Consider the following 22,166-nt stretch of genomic DNA (forward strand, 5'->3'; position numbering starts at 1 on the left):
GGCTGGGACCTCAGTGCTGAACAAGACATAGTGTCTGCCCTGGAGGAGATGGCAGTGAAGGGAAAACAGTGCTTGCTCTCTCACATGCTCCTTCCCTTCTCGCCTGTGTGCAATTCAGGGAGGCAGTGGCCAGCCGGTCTGTTGTTTAAACCTGTGTGGGATGAACAGCCTTAGGTAGAAGTGAACAAAGATTGTGCATATAGTGGGATTGCAACTGTATTAAAATGCGTTTTTCAAAGACTGAAAGATAATACATCAAAATGTTAAAGAATGGACAAGTTTATGGATAAGTTTTGCTTTATTTCTTATACTTTCTCTATTTTTCTATAGTGAACAGCTATTACTTTCATAACTTAAAAATAACTCATATAAATACACTCTTGCCTTCGGGTGTACATGCCCATGTATGTGCACCTGTATGTGCTCACACCTATGCTTGTCAACCAGAGTAGAGAGATGTTTTATGCTCTGAGAAATGAGTCATTTAGAGAGTGGTTTTATTTCAGTGTGACCAGAGGGGAAGATTTCTGTTTCCTCTCACGTAGGGCCATTTGATCTTCAAGGGAATATGTTCACTGATACAAGATCACACCTCCACGTAATTGAGTTTTTCTGCATAATGAAAGCTGACCCATTTACACAGCAATTCCCTGGTAAGTAACTGTTGAACAGCACGGGCTCTTAAATCACTCACAGCCTTTCTCCAGGATTTAGGCTCTTCCAGTGTTACAGCTGGAGAAGGCAGTGGCACCCCACTCCAGTACTCTTGCCTGGAAAATCCCATGGATGGAGGAGCCTGGTAGGCTGCAGTCCATGGGTCCTGAAGAGTTGGACATGACTGAGCGACTTCCCTTTCACGTTTCACTTTCATGCATTGGAGAAGGAAATGGCAACCCACTCCAGTGTTCTTGCCTGGAGAATCCCAGGGACGGGGGAGCCTGGTGGGCTGCCGTCTATGGGGTCACACAGAGTCGGACACGACTGAAGCGACTTAGCAGCAGCAGCAGCAGCAGCAGCAGCAGCAGCAGCAGCAGCAGCAGCAGTGTTACGGCTAGCTTCCCCTGGCCAGCACTCTCACAACACGATCCCAGAGAGTTTGCAGTATTTTCACTTTGCTCTCTTGCGCTTAGTGGTAATTGTCATTTTGCTACGGACCAGTGACAAGCCACGCGTGTCCACAGATTTCAGGAGGGGCGGAGAGGGAGCAGAGCAAGCTGCGCATGCGTCAGTCACTCATCGCGGCCTGCCACGTGCTGTGCAGGGGCACGTGTGAGATCGGTCTTGGAGGTGTGCTTTGGTTTGTGCATTTCCAGGACTGTAGAGCCTAGGCAGTGCATCCTAAAGTATCCCCCCGCCCCGCCCCGTGATATTCTTTGGTCTGTTTTTTCCATAGCTTCATGCTCTGGAAAATATGAATATGTCATATAGTAAGAGCCATTTATCAATATTAAGTATCTTCCAGGTGAAATTATACCTGTGCTCCCCACTGGTCCCCACAATGACCCTATGGGGTAAATGCCGTCCTCATCCCATTTTAAGAAACAAAGAAACAGGAGAGGCTGGGTTCTTAGCCCAAGGCCCTATGACTGATGAGAACTAAAGTCAGGGAAAATACCCTGAGCTTTTCCACTGTGCCACTATGCCAGGCTCTTTACTTAGAAACACAAATTAACGTATAAAAACAATAATAAAAATATTAATACCCAGACTTCATTATTCCATACTAATTACTGATGGCTCACAAGGAGTTTCAACGTCCAGTTGCCCAGATTCTGACATTTTGGCCTATTTGTCAGCTCTATCGTGGCGATGTTGAAATATTGAAAATATATTAAAGGTGCTGCTCACTAGCCTTCTCCATCCCCCAAATAAGTTTTCCTCCCATCCTTTTTTTTTTTTTAATTCAGGTAAAACTCTTATACTGTTTTAATTCTTATTTAATTTTTTTATTGAGATACAGTTTGGACATACAACATACAGTTAACCATTTTAAAGTGAACAATTCAGTCGTATTTAGCACATTCACTCTTGCACAACTACCACCTTATTTTAGTCCCAGAATGTGTTACCCCTAAATGAAACCCCGTACCTATTAAGCAGTTACTCCCATTCTCCTGGCCCCTGGAAACCATCCCTCACTAGCCCTGGATCTGCATGCCAGGGGGTAGAACCCCTGTTCCATTCTGAAGGCCAGCTCTCTCTCCTCCTGCTGAGGGGGATTGTCCAGCCTGAAGGTGGCAGTCTGAGCCACCTGCAAGCCCGCTTCCAGGTGACCCTCTCACCCTTCCAGGAAGGCAGCCTCTAGAGGGTTCAGGCTTTGAATCCTCCTTAAGTCTGTTGGTTCTGAGTGGCTGCAAGTGAAGGGACCCTCACAACCAGTAGCAGTATGTCACTGAGTTTGCTTTAATGCCAGTGGTATTAAATGGCAAGGGGAATCTGCTTAACATAGTACTGACCTGGGGTGGAGGGGCGGGTTGCAGAAACTAACTCCTGTGGCCCGTGATTGGTTATTCTGCTGCTGCTAAGTCGCTTCAGTAGTATCCGACTCTGTGCGACCCCATAGACGGCAGCCCACCAGGCTCCCCCGTCCCTGGGATTCTCCAGGCAAGAACACTGGAGTGGGTTACCATTTCCTTCTCCAATGCATGAAAGTGAAAAGTGAAAGTGAAGTTACTCAGTCGTGTCCGACTCTTAGCGACCCCATGGACTGCAGCCTACCAGGCTCCTCCATCCATGGAATTTTCCAGGCAAGAGTACTGGAGTGGGGTTGGTGGTTCTAGTGAAGATCAAAACACCCTGGTCAATAACGTTAGGGTAACAAAGGATGTATTAATATGTCTCTGGTCAGTAAGTTGTTAATTGTAAAATACTAACCAGCAGGACAAAAACGGAGTCCCTGTGCCTCCCGACTTCTACCTTCTGTTACCGTCTACACATAACAGCATTCCCTCTTGGGAAAAAGCAGATGCTCAGTGGGGAAGCATATTTTTGAGGGGCTTTTGCATACATGATGGAAAGAGCAAGCTATTAATACTTTGCTTGAAAGATGAGTGGACCGTATGCACGATGGGAGGACAGGACTCAAAGATTAAAACTAAAATGTACCTGCTGTTTTACAGTTTATAGAGCATTCAGAATTCATTCTCATGTAACCTTCTCAACAACAGAAAATGAGTGTCATTATTCCCATTTTACAGACAAGGAAATTAATGGAGTCGAGTTAAATGACTTGCCTAGGTTACACAGCTGTAAATGGTAGTCAGGCCTTCCTGATTCCAAAATCAGCACTATTTTCAGGATGCTGGGTGTTACAGACTGAATGTTTGTGTCCCTCCAAAATTCCTCTGTTGAAACCTAACCCCTCATGTGATGGCATTGGGAGGTGGGGCCTTTGGGAGGTAATTAGGTCATGAGACCAGAACCTTCATAAATAGGATTAGTGTCCTTATAAAAGAGACCCCAGAGAGCTCCCTCCCCTCTTCTGTCACGTGAGGACACAGTGATGAAGGCCGCCTATGAACCAGGCCCTCACCAGACACCAAATCTGCCAGCATCTTTATCTTGAACTTCCCAGCCTCTGAAACCCTGAGAAGTCTGTGGTTTTTGGTTACTACAGCCCAGACGGACAGACAGAGGCTTCTACCTGCCGTTGTCAAGGGTGATACTCCAGAGAAACAGAGCAGGTCACTGCAGTGTGAGTTGCCCGAGCTTTTCCCAGGCATTATCCCCAGGTTTCCATTTGCTTGAATTTGTCATATCTCTCAGGACCTGGTTGAATGAGCCAAGGTCAAAGGCGAGAATCATCCTCTCAGCCTCCCTGTATCCAGTGACACATGCATATAAGTTGGATCTCTCATCTCAGGCATCTCTTTATTCAGTGGAGTGCAGGGGAAGTGTGATCCAGCGGCTCCCCAGGCCCTTAACTACTCTTCCCAGCTTCCAAATTGCTCCCCCACCCCTCGCCCTGCCCTGGCCACATTTACATTCTATGTTACAATCATGCTGAGCTTTTTGCAGTTCCCAAGTGTGCTAGAAAGTTCCTACCCCCATGCCTTTAACAATTCTTATGATCACAACTACAGTGGTGATAGCTTTGTTCTGGATCCTATTAATCTGCTAGGTTCATAGTACACATGTGCTATGTCATTTAACCACTGCCCCATCCCCAGCCCTAATGAAGTACTTCTGGTCAATCCCATTTCACAGAGGAGCAAACTGAGGCTCAGAGTGGCTAAGTGCAGGCTTTGAGCCAAGCAATCTGGGTTCACGCCCAGCTCCACCACTATCCAATTAGTCTGACCTTGAGGAAATTCCCTCTCTCTCTCGGCTCCAGTATCTTGCAAACCACTGAGCGTGATGAACCTACCTCATGGGGCTGTTGTGAGAATTCGATGGGCACAGCCTTTGGCACCTGCTCAGCATTTCCAAAATGTTCAGCATAATTGATGCCCACTTTGTAGGCAGCCAAGAAAGAAACGAAACTCAGCTCAGCTATGTCTAAGTCCAAACCCTTCCCCTGCTGCTTCTCACTTTCATAGTTCAAGACCCAGGGTTCCACCCCTCCCCACGCCACCCTCCAGCACTTCGGGCGAGGCATCTGTTCCCCTCTTATAAGGATGAGAGTGCGGGTGCTCAGGCAATCTTCCAGGGATTTCTAATGTCTCTCACAACTTCTAGGAAGGGATTTCTGATCTCCTCCTGCTGTCCTCTTTGGTTCCCTCCCTTCCAAGCTGGGTAAACACCCCTGCCCCTGTCTCCTCTATACACTGTCATGCTTTCCTGCAGATGCAGATTCACAGGGCCCTCCATCTCACCCCAGGACCAGGAGCCTCTAGGAAGTCCTGCTGAAATCCTAACATCTCAGCACAGCCCCCACACCCTCTCCGACCCAGATCCCACACAGGGCTTTAGAAGGGGTGCCATAAATAAACGCGTGATAATCAGGTAAGTCAGCTCTCACTATTACTATCTGGTGACTGGTCACATCCTCCTGCCTGCAGCACATCCAAGACAGCTTGGAGGTGTAAAAAACTGTGGAAGCTTTTGGAGTGATTCCTGGTGTCCTGCTAGAGGTCAGAGGAAAGAGACTTTAAAGAATATTGTCTGTATTCCTAGGAAATGTGGCTGAATTTCAAGACCGTGGATAGGGTTTGAGGGCTGGGGGAGCAGAGAAGCATTTCAATTTCCTAGGCATGTCCTGCTACGTGGAGAAAAATCACTCTATGCCATTACAGAGGAGGGAAAAGACGGGGTCTTTCATACTACCCAAAACTAGAATTTCATTGAGGAGCATTTTGTCTAGGAATTTCTGTGCTAGAAGTCCTTGGAGAGCCTCTTAGGAGAGCATCAGAGGCACCCACTCTCAAGCCCCTGGCCCGCTTTATTTTTCCCCCTAGGACTTAGATATGCACCAGACACATCAGATATATATTGCCGGACACCCCTAAGGCAGGTATCTGCTTGGATTTCTAGCTGCACACAGTAGGCCCTCAGTGAATATGCCTTGGGGGCTGAATGAGTGTATTGAATGCACCAGCTTTCACCGCCCCAATGCCAGGTGGGCCGGGCAGGCCAGCATCCTTCCCCACGGACAGGTGAGGGGGGAACAGACGCTGGGCTAGGAACCGGGCTGGCCCGCAGGTCGGGGGCACTCAGGGTTCGAACGGGAGCCCTGACGCACGAGCTGTGACCTTGGACCATCCCCGCGCCTCCCGGAGCAGGAGTTTCCACGTCTACGCCGCCGGGAGGGCGCCGAGCGCCCCCCACCCCCGACCCCTAGCGCCCCCCACGCGGCCGCTCGGCCGCCTGCCGCGACATGCCCAAGGTCACCCCGGGCCCCGGCCCGGACCCCCGCCCCCGCCGCCGGGTTTTGGGGTGGGGGCCGGCGCGGGGCGGTCCCGGGGCGCCGCGCGCGCTGACGCCCGGCCCAGCGATGCGGCGGGGACGGGGCGGCGTCGGCGGGCGTCCTCCTTTTGTGCGAGCGCCGGCGGGTCGGCTTCTCGAAGGTAAACGGCGTTTCCTCTTCCTCCTCGACGCGTCTCTTCCTTTTATAGTTATTTCTCGCCTGGCGCTCGCCGGGGCCGCCGCCGCTGCTGCTGCTGCTGCTGCTGCTGTGCCGGCGCGGCGGGGGCCGCTCGCAAACCTGCGGCGGTGACGTGAGACCCGCCAACCCGGAAACGGCGGCGGCGGCGCCCGAGGCTCCTGCGCGCCCGCGCCCGCGCTCCCCTCGCCGCTCGCCCGGGCCGCCAGGTACGTGCCACGGGCTCCGCCGGCGCCGCCGCCCGGGCCTCCCGGCTGGTCCGCGCGCGCCCTGCGAGCCGACCTGCCCCCGGGGAGGGCGTGGGGTGCGGGGCGCGCGCGTGATGGTTGCGGGGAGGGGAAGGGATGCAATCCGGGCCGCGCCGGGCGTCCTGCGGTTAGGAGTAGGGGCGCCGCGAGAGTGAGGGGCTCGGCGCGGGGCGGGGACGGGGCTCCTGGAGGATGCGCCTCGGGTGGGCTGCGGAGGACGGACGCGAGGGGCGCACGCCGCGGGCCGCCGCCCGAGTCCACCCAGCTGCGGGGAGCGCGCGGCGGCGCCCGGAGGGAGGGGGTACCCGGGGTGACTGCTCCCCGGCGGACCCCTTCTAAGAGCCAGATGAGGGCGCAGGGTCTGACCCCGGGCGCCTTGCACCCCCTCTCCCAGCTAACTTCCATTGGGGGCTTGGAAGGCCAGTCTTTCAGAATTGAGGAACTGGAGGGGGTGAACAAAATCTCCATTGGCTTCAAGACTTCCTCCTGGGGTAACCACCCGCCCGTGTTTAAAGAGGGCTTCTTCTGTGCTCTTTATCTTTTAATCATCTTTTTTTTTTTTTTTTTTAATGGAAGTTAACGGGTGGATGCCCTTGCAGCCTACAGGGCTTTCCTGGGGCTGCGCACACACACCGTGGGTCTCGAACCTGTACGTCCTGTGTGGCGGGGAGGTGGGGGCAGGGTGGGGGGGGTAGGAAAGAGGAACCGAGGACTTCCCTTACTGGAGCCCAGGGGGGCGGGCTTTGATCCTCACCCTGCCGCAGAAATGGAGCTGGTGGGGGAGGGCTTGAGCGGGAAGGAGGCCCCGCCGGGGAGTGTAACGAGGACTTTGTACCTGGGTTTAATTCCTTGCTTGGCCACTTGCTAGCTGTGTGACCTTGGGCAAGTCGCTTGCCCTCTCTGAGTCTTAGGCGCCTGTCTCTAAAACGGGTTGCTCTGAGTTGGGCTTCCAGCAAGTGAGCGTGAATTCCTTGGCCTGGCGAGGGCGCAGGGATGGGAAGTGTCATTGGCAGTCCCCTTTCATTTTTGCATCCCCACCGCCTGGAAAGGGGGCCTGGGGCACATAGATATCTGTGTAGTGAATAGGTGGATGGTGAATTTTGAGGAGTGAGTGAGTGGCCAGGTGTGGTTCCACGTTTTGGCCTCCTTGCCCCGTAACAGCCTCTCCACAGTCCCCAGAGAGCCACGTTTTGCCACCTGGGATATTTGTAATCCACCCCCTACCCAAGAAGGATTATCCTGTGAAAATATTGACTCCTTATGAAAAGGAACTTAAACTCTGACTTTGAGCCTCTCCTCTTCTTGGAAGATTGCATTTGGTGGAAATGAAAAGGAATCATCATTTTGATTGTCACTGCCAGATGACTGGCTGGGGCGGGCTGCCAGGGCTGACAGCTGGGCTGACTTCCCAGGCCTGGGGGTTCCTGTAAACGTGGTGGGTTTTCTCCTAGGTGGGGCATGCAGAAGTGGTCAGCTGGCCTGAGTTTTCTTGGCGAGGCAGGTTGTAATTTACATTATCTGGATGCTTGCTAAACTTTAGGCATGGGGAGGGGCAAAGCATGTGTGCTGAAGGAGGCTAGGTTGTTCTTATACAGGGGTACTTGGAAGTGGCCTTCAGATAAAGATTCAGGATGTGTTTCTGCATGTCCTTTGGGAGATTTTCAGATAATTTTGCTTTCTCTGACAGCCATTCCTTCTCTTCATTTCTCAGTTCCCATAGGCCTGTGTGCATCTCTCTTAGGATTCTTAGCTGTGCTTTTTTCTTTCTTTTTCCCAACTTCTGGAGAGCAGGAGATGAACTCGAGTGTGGCTATTATTTTAAGAGGCAAGAGCAGACACCTCTGTGCAGTGGCCAGCTACAGTTTAAGCTCACACAGGTTCATTTTGAAGATGTAGAGTGGCCACAGTTACCTATGAAGTAGAGATTTTATTTTCATCTTACAACTCAGAAAAAGTATAGGACTTGGCCTGAGACCCTCAGCCATTGAGGCCACAGATTCAAGGTCATCACTCCAGTCTTCCATCCGCTGAGCTCTCCCTCTCTTTCCCGTGGACCGTGCTCCCACCTCAAGGGCCTTTGTGGTTCCCCTGGTGCCTGGCAGGCTGTCTGGCATATGCTGGTGTCCAGTATTTTTTTGTTTTTGTTTTTGACAGAATGAACAAAAGAGTGATGGTTTCTCCTTCGCTCTTTGTGGAAGTTCAATCTGTCTCCACCTTAAGGTCAACGCACTGGCCTATAGGTGACCTTGACATTGTTCTTTGGCCGTTCCTCCCCAGTGCGTCTTGGTTCCCCATCATGGAATCCCAGTCTCTGTTCTTACTTCAGGACCTAGAGCCTGTGACAGGAGGGACTCCTGAAGAGACCACTGTCCTGTGACTTCAGCAGTCTGGGACTTGGCTGTCTCCAGCAAAACCATCTTGCAACGAGCATTGTGGAGACAGTGTTGTGTCAGTGAAAAATTCAGCTTTAAAACTGACCCACTTTAGCTAGGCGCTGGCTTGAAGCCTTAGACAGATCACGACCTTCTTGGAACTTCCTTTTCCTCATCTCTGCCCCATCTCATCTAGTTCACTGGCCTCCTGAACAGGATCCAGAGTCACAGCTCAGTGTCCCCTCTTACTGCCCCTGTGCACGTCACCACGTTTCTTCCCCGCTCAGTGCCTCAGTGTTCTCATTTGTAAAATGGGATGGTTTTGCTCCTTGTAGTTGTGTGCATGAAGCTCTCAGCCCAGGCCCCCCAAAAATGGCCATCATTGTTAATGATTGTTATTATCAACAGCAGCAGTAATGATCCTTCACTAGAGAGAGCATAAGCATCTCAAAGGCCAGACCCATCTCTCTTCTTTAACTGAATTGGAGCTTCTGGAGAGAAGGAAATTGAGGGAGGGGTGGGAGAAGGGTGGATTTTATTCTTTTTTTCCTCCTCTGGGGCACTTAGTAAAGACTCCTCTTTTTTATCCATCCCTGAGGGTAAAATTCTTTTGTCTTCTCTTTCTCATAAAGTGAGCTTTCTGTGTGTTTATGACTCTCATTTCATATCTTCTTATAACCGTTGCATCCACTCCTTCCAGATTTCATCTGAGACTCCATCCCCCTGGATTCTCAATGGGCAAAGTTCTGTTGCACTGTGGAACTTCGGGAGTTAAGTCTTTGACAGTCTTGAAAGAGGTGATTGGCCTCACCAGGTTGAAAGGAAGATAGTAACTTTGTAACCAAGGATGCATGAGGTTAACTCCATTCTCTATTCTCTCTCATCCTTTTCTACTTCAAAGGCAGTGTGGGTTTGGGTTTGAAGGCCTGAGTGTCTTGCTGTCCATCCTGGTTCTGCTGCTTGCTAGCTCTGTGGCCTTGGGCAAGATACTTCCTCTTTCTCTGGGCCTTCTTCATCTTTCAAATGAGGAATTATAATTGCCGCCTGGAAAGGTTGTGGTGATCAATGCAGAAGTGCTCTGGGGAGTCTCCCAGCGCATAGTAGGTGTTCAGTATATATCAATTACTTTCCCACCGTCCCTGGGCTCTTTCTGTCTGGGCCCCAGTCCCATCGTCATGTCCCTCTGTTAACAGGGCTTCAGTTCCCACTGGGGATCAAGTCCTTGGCTTACAGCTTCTTCCTAGATTCAAGTCTTCATGCTTTCCCAAACCACTTATTGGCTGGCCACAGGATGCTGTTTCCCCTGAATGAAGAGATCCTTGTACCAGAGCCGGTCAAGGAGAGTAAACTGAGGGCTCATTGAGTTGATGTTCTGTCCCATTGATTTTTCCTCCCTCCACCCCCAACTCCTTTTCAAAGGCTTACATGTTACCATCTGCCCCAGGGAAAGGAGACATTGTGTTCATAAATTCATAAATAATCGAAGTCGCTGAGGAGGTTTGTTTATAGAAGTGATGCTGAGAATGATTTTTTTAATAAATATTTAGGATAATCTGAAGCCATTAGAGGAATCGCAGGGTTTATTAAAAATAAAACCTGAAAGTGTGCTTTGGAAGGATTCCTTTTCTTTTGAAGTTGAGTAAATGTCAAGAGTAGAAAATAAAGGAAGAACATTTTCTGAGCGTGGATGCAGGGCCCGTGAGGGGGCCAGTGGGCTGCTGGTCTCTCTGTCTCTGCTGTTAAATATTGGCTGCTATGCAGTCATCTGCTTTTGGGAGTTGGGGGAGGGGAGCCGGGGGGTAGCCTCATCCACAGAACTGAGCGGGGGGCTGCAACATTTTGAAGCCGCTGGGCTTCCTTGAGACTCAGGGGCCCAGTGGGTCACACCTGGCAGGAGTCACCCTGGGGGGCTGCACGTTTCAGATCCTGCTTGTGAGTCAGCTGCTGGCTTCTCAAAGGCTTCTAAGGTGAATGTCCTTTGGTAACTGTGTGTGTGCTTAGTCGCTCAGTCGTGTCCAACTCTTTGTGATCCTATGGATTGTGGCTGCCAGGCTCCTTTCTGTCTGTGAGATTTTCCAGGCAAGAAGAGTGGAGTGGGTTTCCATTTCCTCCTCCAGGGGACCTTCTCCACCCAGGGATGGAACCTGGCTCTCCTGCATCGGCAGGCGGGTTCTTTATCCCTGGCCCCACCAGGGAAACCCTTGGTACATTTAGTGAGCTACATTTTAGGGATCCCTGCTAAGGCCCACATGTCTGGAGGCATCTAGGTGGTGAAATCAAGGGCTATGGGGAAGGGGCATGTCGGAGCTGGCGGGAACCTTGCAGCACGTCCCATACTGGAGTATATGAGTCCTCCAAATCCACTGAGGATTCCCTTGAAGAGTCAGAGGCTGGGATGGGCAGAGAGCCTGCATTTCTGACACTTCCCCACATGATGCTCAGCGTAGTGGACCACGCCTCAGAGTAGGGAGAGCTTGGAGGTCCCTACCCTCTCGTTCACTTGGGACCCAACCAACACTGAGAATGCAAATTGGAATATGACCCTGGAGGCTGCCGGCAGCTGATGGCTTAGTTAGTGGGGGAAGCAGACGTGCCCCAAGTCACATGATAAGAAGACGGTGGGGACCTGAAGGTAGTGTGGAGAAGAGCCCTCCTTTTCCCACCCGGAGGTGCTCTGCGGCCCAGCAGGGAGTCGGGGAGGGAAGAGAGGGAGGCAGGGTGAGTGTGGCAGCCTTCACACGTGATGCTGTTGGGAAGGACTGAGTGGGAACCGCATGCTCAGACTTGCAGGCGGCCCGTACTCTTAATTAAACCCATGAGGGAACTGGGATCCGCAGGGGGAAGTGTCTTGCCCAAGAGGCAAACACAGGACTGGCACCCAGGTCTCCTGGCTCCCGAGCATCTGCCCGTGAGTACCTTGGGGCTGCCTTAGTGCTGGGCTCTGAGGCCAAGGCGGGTGGCGGCTGGACATCCTTCCCTGGCACAAAAGATATCTCTGCTCCTGACCTTCCTTGGGCAGGGGAGCAAGCCCTTAAACCCACAGTGAAAAAGAAGATCCAACAAGGGAAAAGTGAAGGCTTTGAAGTCGCACAGCCTGTCAGAGACACGTGGCCTCCTCTCCCCTCCTCGGTCAGCATCCTCAGACCAGGATGGGGAGGAACAGTGCCACGGTCCTGCAGAGGAGGTGAGGATGGGAAGAGGCGTGGGCAGCAAGAGCAGAAAAGCTCCATCCTTGGCTCACTTGCTCAAGTAGTCTACTGGGATGGGCCCTGTCTGGCCACTTGGAGTTCTCTGGAATTTAAACCCAGCGCCCACTCAGCAAATACTGTTGGACTGTGGAGCTGAGGTACCCTGGCCCTGCTGCGCAGTAGCTGTGTGACCTTGCTGAGCCAGAACCGCCTGGGACAGAGCTGGGCTGGTAACACCTCCTCTCAGGGTTGTTTGGAGGGCTAAATGATGATGTCTGGACAAGCTGCTAGCCTAGTGCCTCGTATCAATAGAAACACTCCAAGAAGACACCCCCTCCCTGCAAGGACGTAGTCACAGCTGGGCAGGAACTGCTTTGTCCAGCGCTGATTTCAGGTCAGGACTGTAATCTTCTGGCGTATCCATGGGATATGGATTTGATAGGAGGGCAAGTATTTCTTTTTGTTTTGTTTAATCTTTTGGCTGTACCGTGCAGCATGTGGGATCTTATTCCCAGACCAGGGATTGAACCTTTGCCCCCTGCACTGGAAGCAAGGAGCCTTAGCCACTGGACTTGCCAGGGAAGTCCCAAGGACAGGTATTTCTGTAAGATACTTTCAAACTGCTGTAGTGCCTTAATGCAAAACCGAGAGGTTGGCACTTCTGGGGTTGTCCTTTGAAAGGGGGAAGAGCCATGGACCTCGCGACCTGGTACCTCTTGGTTCACTCATGACTCCTTGAGTGTGGAGTCGTTTGCAAACTGCCTCATGTGCTCCGGCACCCCAGGGCCGGTTGTGCAGCTTGCTGTGGCTCTTCAGCTCTTCACCTGGCTGCCTCTGCCTGGCGTAGGGCCTGGCACCTCACAGGTGCTTAGGAATCCAGTCCCCTGTCTGCTGTCAGCCTCAGGGACTGCCATCTGCTGGGACTCAGGGAGGAGGAGCGAGCGGCCCAGCAGAGGTCTCCACTGCCAGCTTGTGTGCTGGCCTGGCCCCAGCTTTGCTCAAAACCAGAGGTGAAGTAAAATACAGAAGACAGCAAGGAAGTGAAACTCAGCCAATAACATCCTAAAATGTCTGCCCTGCTCCCCTGAACCCTAGTTCTGCGCACTTCCCTGAGCTCCGAGGGGCCCCAGGGACAACCAGCGGGTGCCTGTAGTTCCAGCAGGCCGTGAACCGAAGCGGAGAGGTATTTCATAGTCTTTTCCGAACATGCCTTCATAGCTATTAGGTGTTCAGTTCACTGTGGAGAAAGCAGATCCCTCCTGCTCTTCAACAGGGGTCACTAAGTGAGTACCTACTATGCGCTGGGCCCTGGGATGGATCCATGGGGGGAATAAATGCTCTGTGTCCCCTGGCCACCCCACACAAGTCCGTAAGGGCCTGAGCAGCTTAAGAAGGCTGGGTTTGGATTGTTTCCTTGGGCTCACCAGAACCCAGCCCCTCCAAGCCCACCCTGTCCTTCAGGAATCGGAGAGGCTCTCTAGCTGGGTTTGGGGGTGGGCACCAGAGGACGGAGCAGTGGGGTGATTGCAGGGGCGGGGAGGGGAGCACGGGAGGTGGGGAGTGAGACAGCATCTCTGACACTTTGTGTGGCATTTATGGCTCAGGCAAGGGCCTCCTGGGTGACAGGGCTCCTGTAAATGTCACATGGGGGGGTTTTGTGATTTGGGGCTTTTGGGGTCTTTTGGTCTCCCTTGTGATGACCAGCAGCTCTCCCTTATTGAGCATGGACAATGTATACTTTCCAGGTGGTGGTTCTTACCTTCACAGTAATTCTGCGAGTTAGGTCATATTATCTCCACCTTCTAGAGGAGGAAACAGAGAACACTTAGAGGTTAATCATAGGCAGAGCTGGAATTCAAAGTACTATCTCTGCCAGCTTCAATGTCACCTACTGTTGTTGTTTTTCTAAAGTTTTATTTGTTTATTATTTTTGGCTGTGCTGGGTCTTCATTGCTGTGTGAGGGCTTTCTCTGGTTGCAGCGAGGGGGGCTATGCTTTAGTCGCCGTGTGCAGGCTTCTCATTGCGCTGGCTTCTCTTGTGGGGCACAGGCTCTAGGGCGAGCAGGCTTCAGTAGCTGTAGTGGATGGGCTCAGCAGTCATGGCACACGGCCTTAGTTGTTGCTTGGCATGTGAAATCTTCCCGGACCTGGGATTGAACCTATGTCCCCGGCATTGGCAGGGGGATTCTTAACCACTGGACCACCAGGGAAGCCCCACCTACTGTTTCTACTACCTCTTCTGAGTGTACCCCAAGCATCGAAAGTCCTACAAAGGGAGTTGTCTTCCAGGGAGCAGGCTGCTGCGGCTGGATGCTGTTTGGTGTTGCTGGAAGACAGAGGTGGTTTTCTAAGGGAATGTCCCCTTGTGCTAGGCACCCTGCCAACCATCACTGGTGAGAGCTACCTTCTGTGAACTTGTCAGCCCAGGAAGTTGAGGATTTATAAATTGCTCTTGCAATTGTAGATTACTTGGGCTTATTTGAATAGTGAGATTTTTGGTAAATTTCAGTGTGAAATTGACTTGTGCTATTAACACACTTCTTGTTGCATTTGCTGTTGGGATATGTGGCACATCCATATGCACCCCCCCCCCAACAAGACAAAGATCTGGGTGAAGGAAGTGTGCTGTGGGTTCAGGCTTTGGGGTAGATGGTTGAATAGGAAAGGAAAGCCCCGGTTTTGGAGCCTGGGTCATTGTAGACTTGAGACAATAAAGTGGATACCGGATGAATTGCTTGCTCATGGTAGTCCCACACTCCCATCCATTTTCAGTGTGTGAATTTGCCAGAATAGTCTATGCCTGTGTTTCCTTTTCCCCAGTATTTCTTTTATATAACTATAAATTGGGTATGTTTAAGCTTCCTGGGTGGGAGAATCAAGAGTCCACATTTTCTTTTTTTTTAAAATTATTTATTTATTTATTTATGGCTGTTCTGGGTCTTTGTTGCTGTGTGTGGGCTTTCTCTAGTTGCAGCGAGTGAGGGCTACTCTTCGATGCAGTGCCTGGGCTTCTTGTTGAGGTGGCTTCTGTTGTTGCAGAGCACAGGCTCTAGGCACGCGGGCTTCAGTACTTTTGGCACGCGAGCTCAGTAGTTGTGGTACATGGCCTCAGTTGCCCCGAGGCATGTGGAATCTTCCCGGACGAGGGATCAAACCTGTGTCGCCTGCATTGGCAGGCGGATTCTTATCTACTGTACCGCCAGGGAAGTCCAGGAATCCACATTTTAAAACACGCAGTCTCAGATAATCTGATGCCTTGTCACCCAGTTAGAGGAACCCCCACGTAGCAGAATCTTTTGCCTGAATACCACCTGATTCTAACTGCTGGGGGTGGGGCAGTTGGTGTAAGATGGAAAGGACATTGGAGATCACCTAGTCCCATCCTTCTCAGGCTTTTTCAGGCCACCACCCATGCAGGAAAACAGAATTTGTAAGCCTGGGTTGGGCAGTGAAAGAGGAAGCATCTCTTGGCTGGAGGTGGCTGACCCCAGGGCCACCCGCCCGAAGTGCTGAGGAGGTCACTATCTCAACACAGTGTAACCTCATCCAGGAAGCTCTGATTCTCATCCAAGGTGGGAACTTGTTCAGATGGCCCGTGAAGGCCCAGAGAGATGATATGAGTTGCCCAGAGTCGCACAGGAACATGGAAGTCATCTGCACCACTCACTGAAAGAATGAGCCATCAGACCAGGGAGGTGAAAGCCCCACATGGCCAGCTCATGGCCCAGCAAGGAGTTCTTGTGACCAGACAGCCTGTCCTTGGCAAGTGGTCACGGTGCAGAGCCACGGTGGCCTTCCCAGTGCTTACCAGCCTTGGAGGCCCAGTTTCCTGTTCTAACCCGAAACTGATTTTCTGCTAGTTCCTATCAGACAGACACACCCTTCAAGACTCAAAAGCACCAAAGGAGAAAAAAACATAAGAGTCACATCTCAGTCATGAAGTCCAGGAATCAACCCAGCAGGCAGAACTCCGTGGTGAATTAGGAGACAGTCTCAGGAGAATTTGCCTCTGAAGGATCGTTTGCACACTTGTGATTTTGTATATGTGATGCTGTGTGTGTTCACACACACAACCCGTGTGTGTGAACATATCATGCAAACAGTAGTGTACAGTTGTACAGTTGTACACAATGTATAATATCCCCCAAAATAAAAACACATAAATGAAAGAGGCAAAGTACATTTTCATTCAAGTTTCTTAAAAAAAAATGTGGCCCTTTGAGCATAGTTGGATATACTATTGAGTACAGTTGAATATGGCTAATTAAATGAACATGAGATACACTTCCATTGTACCCTGTGATAGATTGAGAACGTGTAGATGTCCTGACCCAGTGGTACTCCACGTATGACATGTATATGTTAATAATTAATTATTCTAGGGGTCTCTCCGGCTTGAGTGATGATAACTTTGGAGAGTTTTAGGGGGTCCAGCTGCAGTGTGGGAGACCCAGTAGATGGGAAGGACACAACTTCTGGCCTAGTGGAGCCTGAATCAGTGGTTTTTTTTTTTTTGTTACTGTGAGGCCTTTTCTCTGTTTGCAGTGAGCAGGGGGGTACTCTTCTTCTTGCGGTGCATGGACTTCTAGTTGCGGTGGTTTCTCTTGCTGCTGAGCACAGGCTCTAGGCACTCGGGCTCAGTAGTTGTGGCTTGTAGGCTTAGTTGCTTCACGGCATGTGGAATCTTCGCGGGGCAGGGATCGAACCTGTGTCCCCTGCATTGGCAGGTGAGTTCTTATCTACTGAGCCACCAGGGAAGCCCACGTCTGTGGTTGAGCACCCCATCCTGGAGTTGATCTGACAGGGTGTCCTGGGCCCTAGGGGGCTCCGACCTTCAGAGATGACCCCACCGCCTTGAGGCCCTTCTCCCTCCCCCCAGTGGAACTCTCTCTTTCCCAAGTGGTGTTTCTCAAAGTTTCAGTGGTGAAATGCAGAGGAAGTGTAGAAAAGCGAATTTGCATGTTTCTGACTTCACCCTTGCCCTCTCCCTCTCAGAAGTAAATGAGGAATAGTCGAGGGGTGTGACCTTTTGAATGTCCCGCCACCCCCTTCCCCCAGGGACCCTCCCCCCTTCCAGGATCATGGCTGGGGATGGGATTGAAAAATGCTTCTCTCCAGCTAAACTGATCTTCGTCTCAAGACCTCAGACATTTAAAACGCAAAGAAAAGGAACCTGATCTCTTGTTCCTGATCATATTAAGTGGGGCAGGAGGGAGGGTTTGATTCCACCTTCGAGCTTATTCTCCTGTGTGTTATGGGGCTGCCACTCAATCAGAGAGGGGGTGGGGAGGTCGAATAGCACCTGAGATGCACCTGCTGATGTGCAGAGACTGGAATGTTCCTAAGAGCTCGCTCGGGAGAAAACCCAGTGGATGCCCTGTCACCCTGCCTGGATGCCTGGGAGCTGTGTCATCCTGCGAAGGCAGGTGTATCTTCTTGCTAGTGGCCAGCTGGGTCCTTCCTTTATCAACCTTTCTGGGCAATCATGGCAATTTATTTTTATTTTTTACATAATTTTATTTATTGGTTTGCTGAGTCTTCGTCGCTGCGGGATTTTCTCTACTTGCGGCGATTGGGGGCTACTCTCCAGGTACAGTGCTTGGTCTTCTCAATATTGTGGCTTCTCTTGTTGTGGCTCATGGGCTTGGTTGCTCCACGGCATGTGGGATCTTCCCAGATCAGGGATTGAACCCATGTACCCCGTATTGGCAGGCGGATTCTTTATCACTGAGCCACCAGGGAAGCCCAACAGCTATTTGTTGAGTGTCCAGAAAAGCCCTTGTTTTTTCCACTCCCTTCCTCCTCTCTTCTCCTGTTGGGCCCGGTACCTTCCAGAGGAAGCGAAAGGTGAATCAGGCAGTTGTGCTGCTCTGTCCAGATGAAAGGAGCTCCAGCTGCTCGCTGAACCCTGAGCCGCAGAACTGAGTCACACCGGTTCCTCATCCTCGCCCTTTCGAGAGTCAGGACTAGAACAGAACAGCTAAAAAGCCGGTGGTGGGAGAGGTTTTTGCCTGGGCCTGTCATCTCATTTAATCCTTATCAGCCAGGAGATGTAGTTCAGCTTCTAACGGGTGGCCTGTCGGGTGTTCAGTTCAGTTCAGTCGCTCAGTCGTGTCCAACTCTTTGCGACCCCATGGACCGCAGCACGCCAGGCCTCCCTGTCCATCACCAACTCCTGGAGTCTATACAAACTGAGGTTTAGTAAAAGGTTTCGTCCTTGGGCAAAGCTGAAGCTCACGGCCACACCAAGGTTTTCGTTCCCTGAGGGTGTGGGTGTCGTCTGCCGCCGAGAGGGCGGGAGGCGCTGGGAACCCGCAGCTGGGCACAGGGCTCTGCCTCTGCTGTGTGAGCAGCCCTGCCCGCTGCTTCACACCGCTTCCCTTCTCTGTGGCGGAGGTGTCATGGAGCATCCTTCTAGGAGGAGGAAGCCGGGAGTGCAACAGGCTGCCACCTCCCTGTGTCCCTCTCCTGAGGGCCACACTCGGGGGGCCACCCTGTCCTCCCAGGAGGCCCTGGCTGCTCTCTGGACTGCGGGGAGGGGTCTGTCCTACGTCTGCCCTGCTCTCCCGACCCGTCTCCCTTTCCTGTCCACACCCCACGCCCCCCGCAAGCCCCCCAGCCTGGGTCGAGCCCTCCCTGGGAGAATAGTTGAGAGCTGACTGGAGGAACAGGCCTCTGTGAGTAGATACACTGGGGAAAAAAGCCTCCGTCCATGTTTGAGCCCAGCTGAGTGTTGTTGGTGCTGAATTAAAGATGAGCCTCCTGGCTCTCTGTTCTACTTCGCATTGACCAGACACCGTGTCTTGAACCTTAAAAATAAAAAAAACAAGGCAGGGAAAGAAGTCAGAAAGGGGCTGTTATGACAGAAAATAAAGGCTAAAGTCTAATAACAGTACCTTATAGCGGTGGAGTGCTTTGAGTTCATGTTGTGGCCGCTAAGCATCGCCGAGTCCGAAAACTGGACCTTTTCCTCTTTGAGGTCTGCAGGTCAGGCTTCACTGTAGCCCTCAATCCAAGAGTGTTTGTAGAATGAGTGCATTTTTTTTTTTTCCCAGAGAATTGAAGCCCAGAGAGGTTGAGTGATTTGCCTGGGGCTGCACAGCTGGGAAGGGCCAGAGTTGGAACTCAGTCTTAGTCCTGGCTTTTCTTAAGCTCCAGTTGGTGGCCTCCTCACAGATGCCCTTCAGGCTAGCAGGGAATTCAGAAGTCAGAAGACACACCTAATGAATGAAAAGGGCATTTACTGAGGGCTCATCCCTCCTTTAGGGCTTCCCAGGTGGCTTAGTGGTAAAGAATCCACCTGCCAGTTCAGGAGATGCAGAAGACATGAGTTTGATCCCTGGGTCAGAAAGATCCCCTGAAGGAGGAAATGGCAACCCACCCCAGTATTCTTGCCTGGGAAATTCCATAGAGGAACTAGCAGGCTACAGTCCATGGAGTTGCAAAGAGTCGGACACGACTGAGTGTGTGCGCGCGCATGCACGCACACACACACACACATACACACATTTTGCTCCTTAAGCTGAGTGCTGGGCACAAGAGGTGGTTTTATTCTTTTTTTTTTTAACATCTGAAATAATGCAGATTAAAGCTTTTAAAATAAAGTTTCAAGCCAGAGGTGATTTGAAGATGCTATCTTGGGAGGGTCTACAGCCAGTTGAAGGGAAGTTCCTCTTCTCTGTGCATCTAGCCATATAAGGACCGGGCTCGCACGCTCAGGACATGCTGAACTGAACTGCCTGGACAGTCTGAGCCAGGCTTTATAGACAAGGTGACAGTTTGAATTTTAAAGGCCACTGCTCGGAAAAGCATTTCAGACAAAGGGAACAGCATGTGCAAAAGGCAGCAGCACTCAAGGAGCTATAGGCAAAGGGGTGGATTGGCTCATCTTAGGAGCCATCCTTCAGTGTGTTTTCCTCTTGATCATTTATACTCAGAGTGGCTCAGAATCCTGATGCTGGGAAAGATAGAAGGTAAGAGGAGAAGGGGGCAACAGAGAATGAGATGGTTGGATGGCATCACTGACTCAGTGGATGTGAGTTTTGAGCAAACTCCAGAAAATAGTGAAGGGCAGGGAAGCCTGGCGTGCTGCAGTTCATGAGGTCACAAAGTGTCAGACAGATTTAGCAACTAAACAATGAATTTATACTCAGAATGGCTGAGAATCCAGGTTGGTGTAGAGCTGACTCTGGATGGACTCTACTCTGGTATGGAAACCAAGTCAGTTTGCTAAGAGCACTTTGATATTTATCAGGACCTTAGCTTTAAGAGAGGTTGGTCCCAGCCCAAGGAGGTTTGCTCCAGCTTCAAATGCACGAAGTCGTTGATAAATGGAGACTCTGATAGAGGAGCTGGACCAGCAGAGAGTAAATGCTGGTGAGAAAGATCATCTTTTATAGAAAAAGAGCCAAGGTTGCCATTGTCTGACACTAAGGACTCATCTGGGAAACTGCTCTGTGCCCTGGGGAAGGGGTGGAGGCAGAAGGGCCCATCTTTCTGTTTAGTAGCTTGGGGAATCATGTATTAATATATTCAAGATCGTTTTCTTTGAAAACATCTCAAAGCCAATGAAACTCCCTGGGGAGCCAGATTAAAGCAGTGATGGGGAATTTCATCAGCACTTAATCAAAGACATTGACTGTTTTCTGGGCCTCATTGGTGACTCTCCCATTGTTGACTTTAACTGTGGAAATGTGTTCATTAGCATTTTATTCGGGCTGGCCCAGGGTGTCAGCCTTATTGTGCCCACTTTGATCTCTGGGATGTCATCGACTTTCCAGGGGGATCCTTGGGCTCCTGGCCATCTCTGCCACTCATGTTCAAATTCAGGCCAGACTTGCACCCAGATTTCAGAGGAGAGGTCCTTCTCCACATCCCTGATTCCTGCCTGGGTTGAGGAGAACGGTTTGTGGGCAGCTGTCATTGGAAGGGACCTTAGCCAGTGTCTGGTGTCGTGGTTAGATGAGACTGAAGCCTCCTGATGACAGTGAACATTCTGATGGTCTCAGCTTCTGAGCTTCATTCAGTTCGGTTGCTCAGTTCTGTCCAACTCTCTGCGACCCCATAGACTGCAGCACGCCCGGCTTCCCTGTCCATCACTAACTCCCAGAACTTGCTCAAACTCTTGTCCATTGAGGCAGTGATGCCATCCAACCATCTCATCCTCTGTTGTCCCCTTCTCCTGCCTTCAATCTTCTCAGCGTCAGGGTCTTTTCCAATGAGTCAACTCTTTGCATGAGGTGGCCAAAGTATTGGCGCTTCAGCTTCAGCATCCGTCCTTCCAGTGAATATTCAGGACTGATTTCCTTTAGAATGGACTGGTTGGATCTCCTTGCAGAGCTTCATTAAGTGCCTCTTTTAATCTACCAGAGACTGGGGCTTCCAAGGTGCCTCGGTGATAAAAGATCCTACTGCCAGTGCTGGAGACGCAAGAGATGCAGGTTCAATCCCTGGGTCAGGAATATCCCTTGGAGAAGGAAATGGCACCCACTCCAGTATTCTTGCCTGGAGAATTCCATGGACAGAGAAGCCTGGCGAGCTGCAGTCCATGGGGTCGCAGAGAGTCAGACATGATTGAGCCCACACACAGTCCCCAGCGAAGCTGCAAGTCCACAGGATTTTTAAATGCAGTCTTGTCGAGCTGTGTGACAGCCTAGTGGTAGAAGATGGGGAGGGGTGAGGCAGGAAGAGCTGCATGGTCCAGAGCAACTTAGTCTGACTCTCCCACCGGGGACCAATTAATTCAGCAGGAAGTTATGGTTTACATTTTGCCCTGGAAACTCAGGCTCTGCACACATTTCTGGACCTTGGCCCTCAGAGCATCCTCCCCGCAAGTTTTGTTTAATCACGGTCATGGTTGAAAACTCCCAGCATTTTTCCCCCTGATTTTATTAGCTAGTTCTTACCCACATTTCATCTGCTTTCTCTTAAACATTTTTTTGGGGTCTGTGTTTATAGACCTTGAGTAAACACACATCCTTGACTTTAATTAGGAAGCCAGCAATGGCCAGCAAAGGGGGCTCATTCTATTTGTACTGTGACTGTTGAAAGAGTAAGACAGGGGATCCCCTAGTAGCTAGTAGAGATACCTGGGGATTAAGAATTGTGTGGTCTCCCTGTCCCCCAGCAGATCAGGTGCTCTGAGTCAGCTTGCATCACATTGACATTACCTGCAGTAGATCACCTGAGGTTACCTTTGATCCATTCATTTATTCACCAGAGGGACACCACCTTTCTGTAACACCATCACACCTTAGCGGGCAGCAGCGACTTTTGCCTGTGTTGACTCCTGCTTCTTCACCTCTAGAGCATCCCGTGG

At 51.1% G+C, this 22,166-nt stretch overlaps 1 protein-coding gene across 1 annotated transcript in view; it reads left to right on the forward strand.

The window, feature by feature from the left end:
* Positions 1 to 6,221: 6,221 nt before the first annotated feature.
* Positions 6,222 to 22,166, forward strand: part of CYRIB (CYFIP related Rac1 interactor B) — a 147,722-nt gene continuing 131,777 nt past the window's right edge. Inside the window, exon 1 of the mRNA XM_055545783.1 lies at positions 6,222 to 6,249. The gene's annotated coding sequence lies outside the window, so the exon portion shown is untranslated. The remainder of the gene's footprint in view (positions 6,250 to 22,166) is intronic.

Source organism: Bubalus kerabau, chromosome 14 (assembly GCF_029407905.1).
Source record: "Bubalus kerabau isolate K-KA32 ecotype Philippines breed swamp buffalo chromosome 14, PCC_UOA_SB_1v2, whole genome shotgun sequence".
Classification (NCBI taxonomy): Eukaryota; Metazoa; Chordata; class Mammalia; order Artiodactyla; family Bovidae; genus Bubalus; species Bubalus kerabau.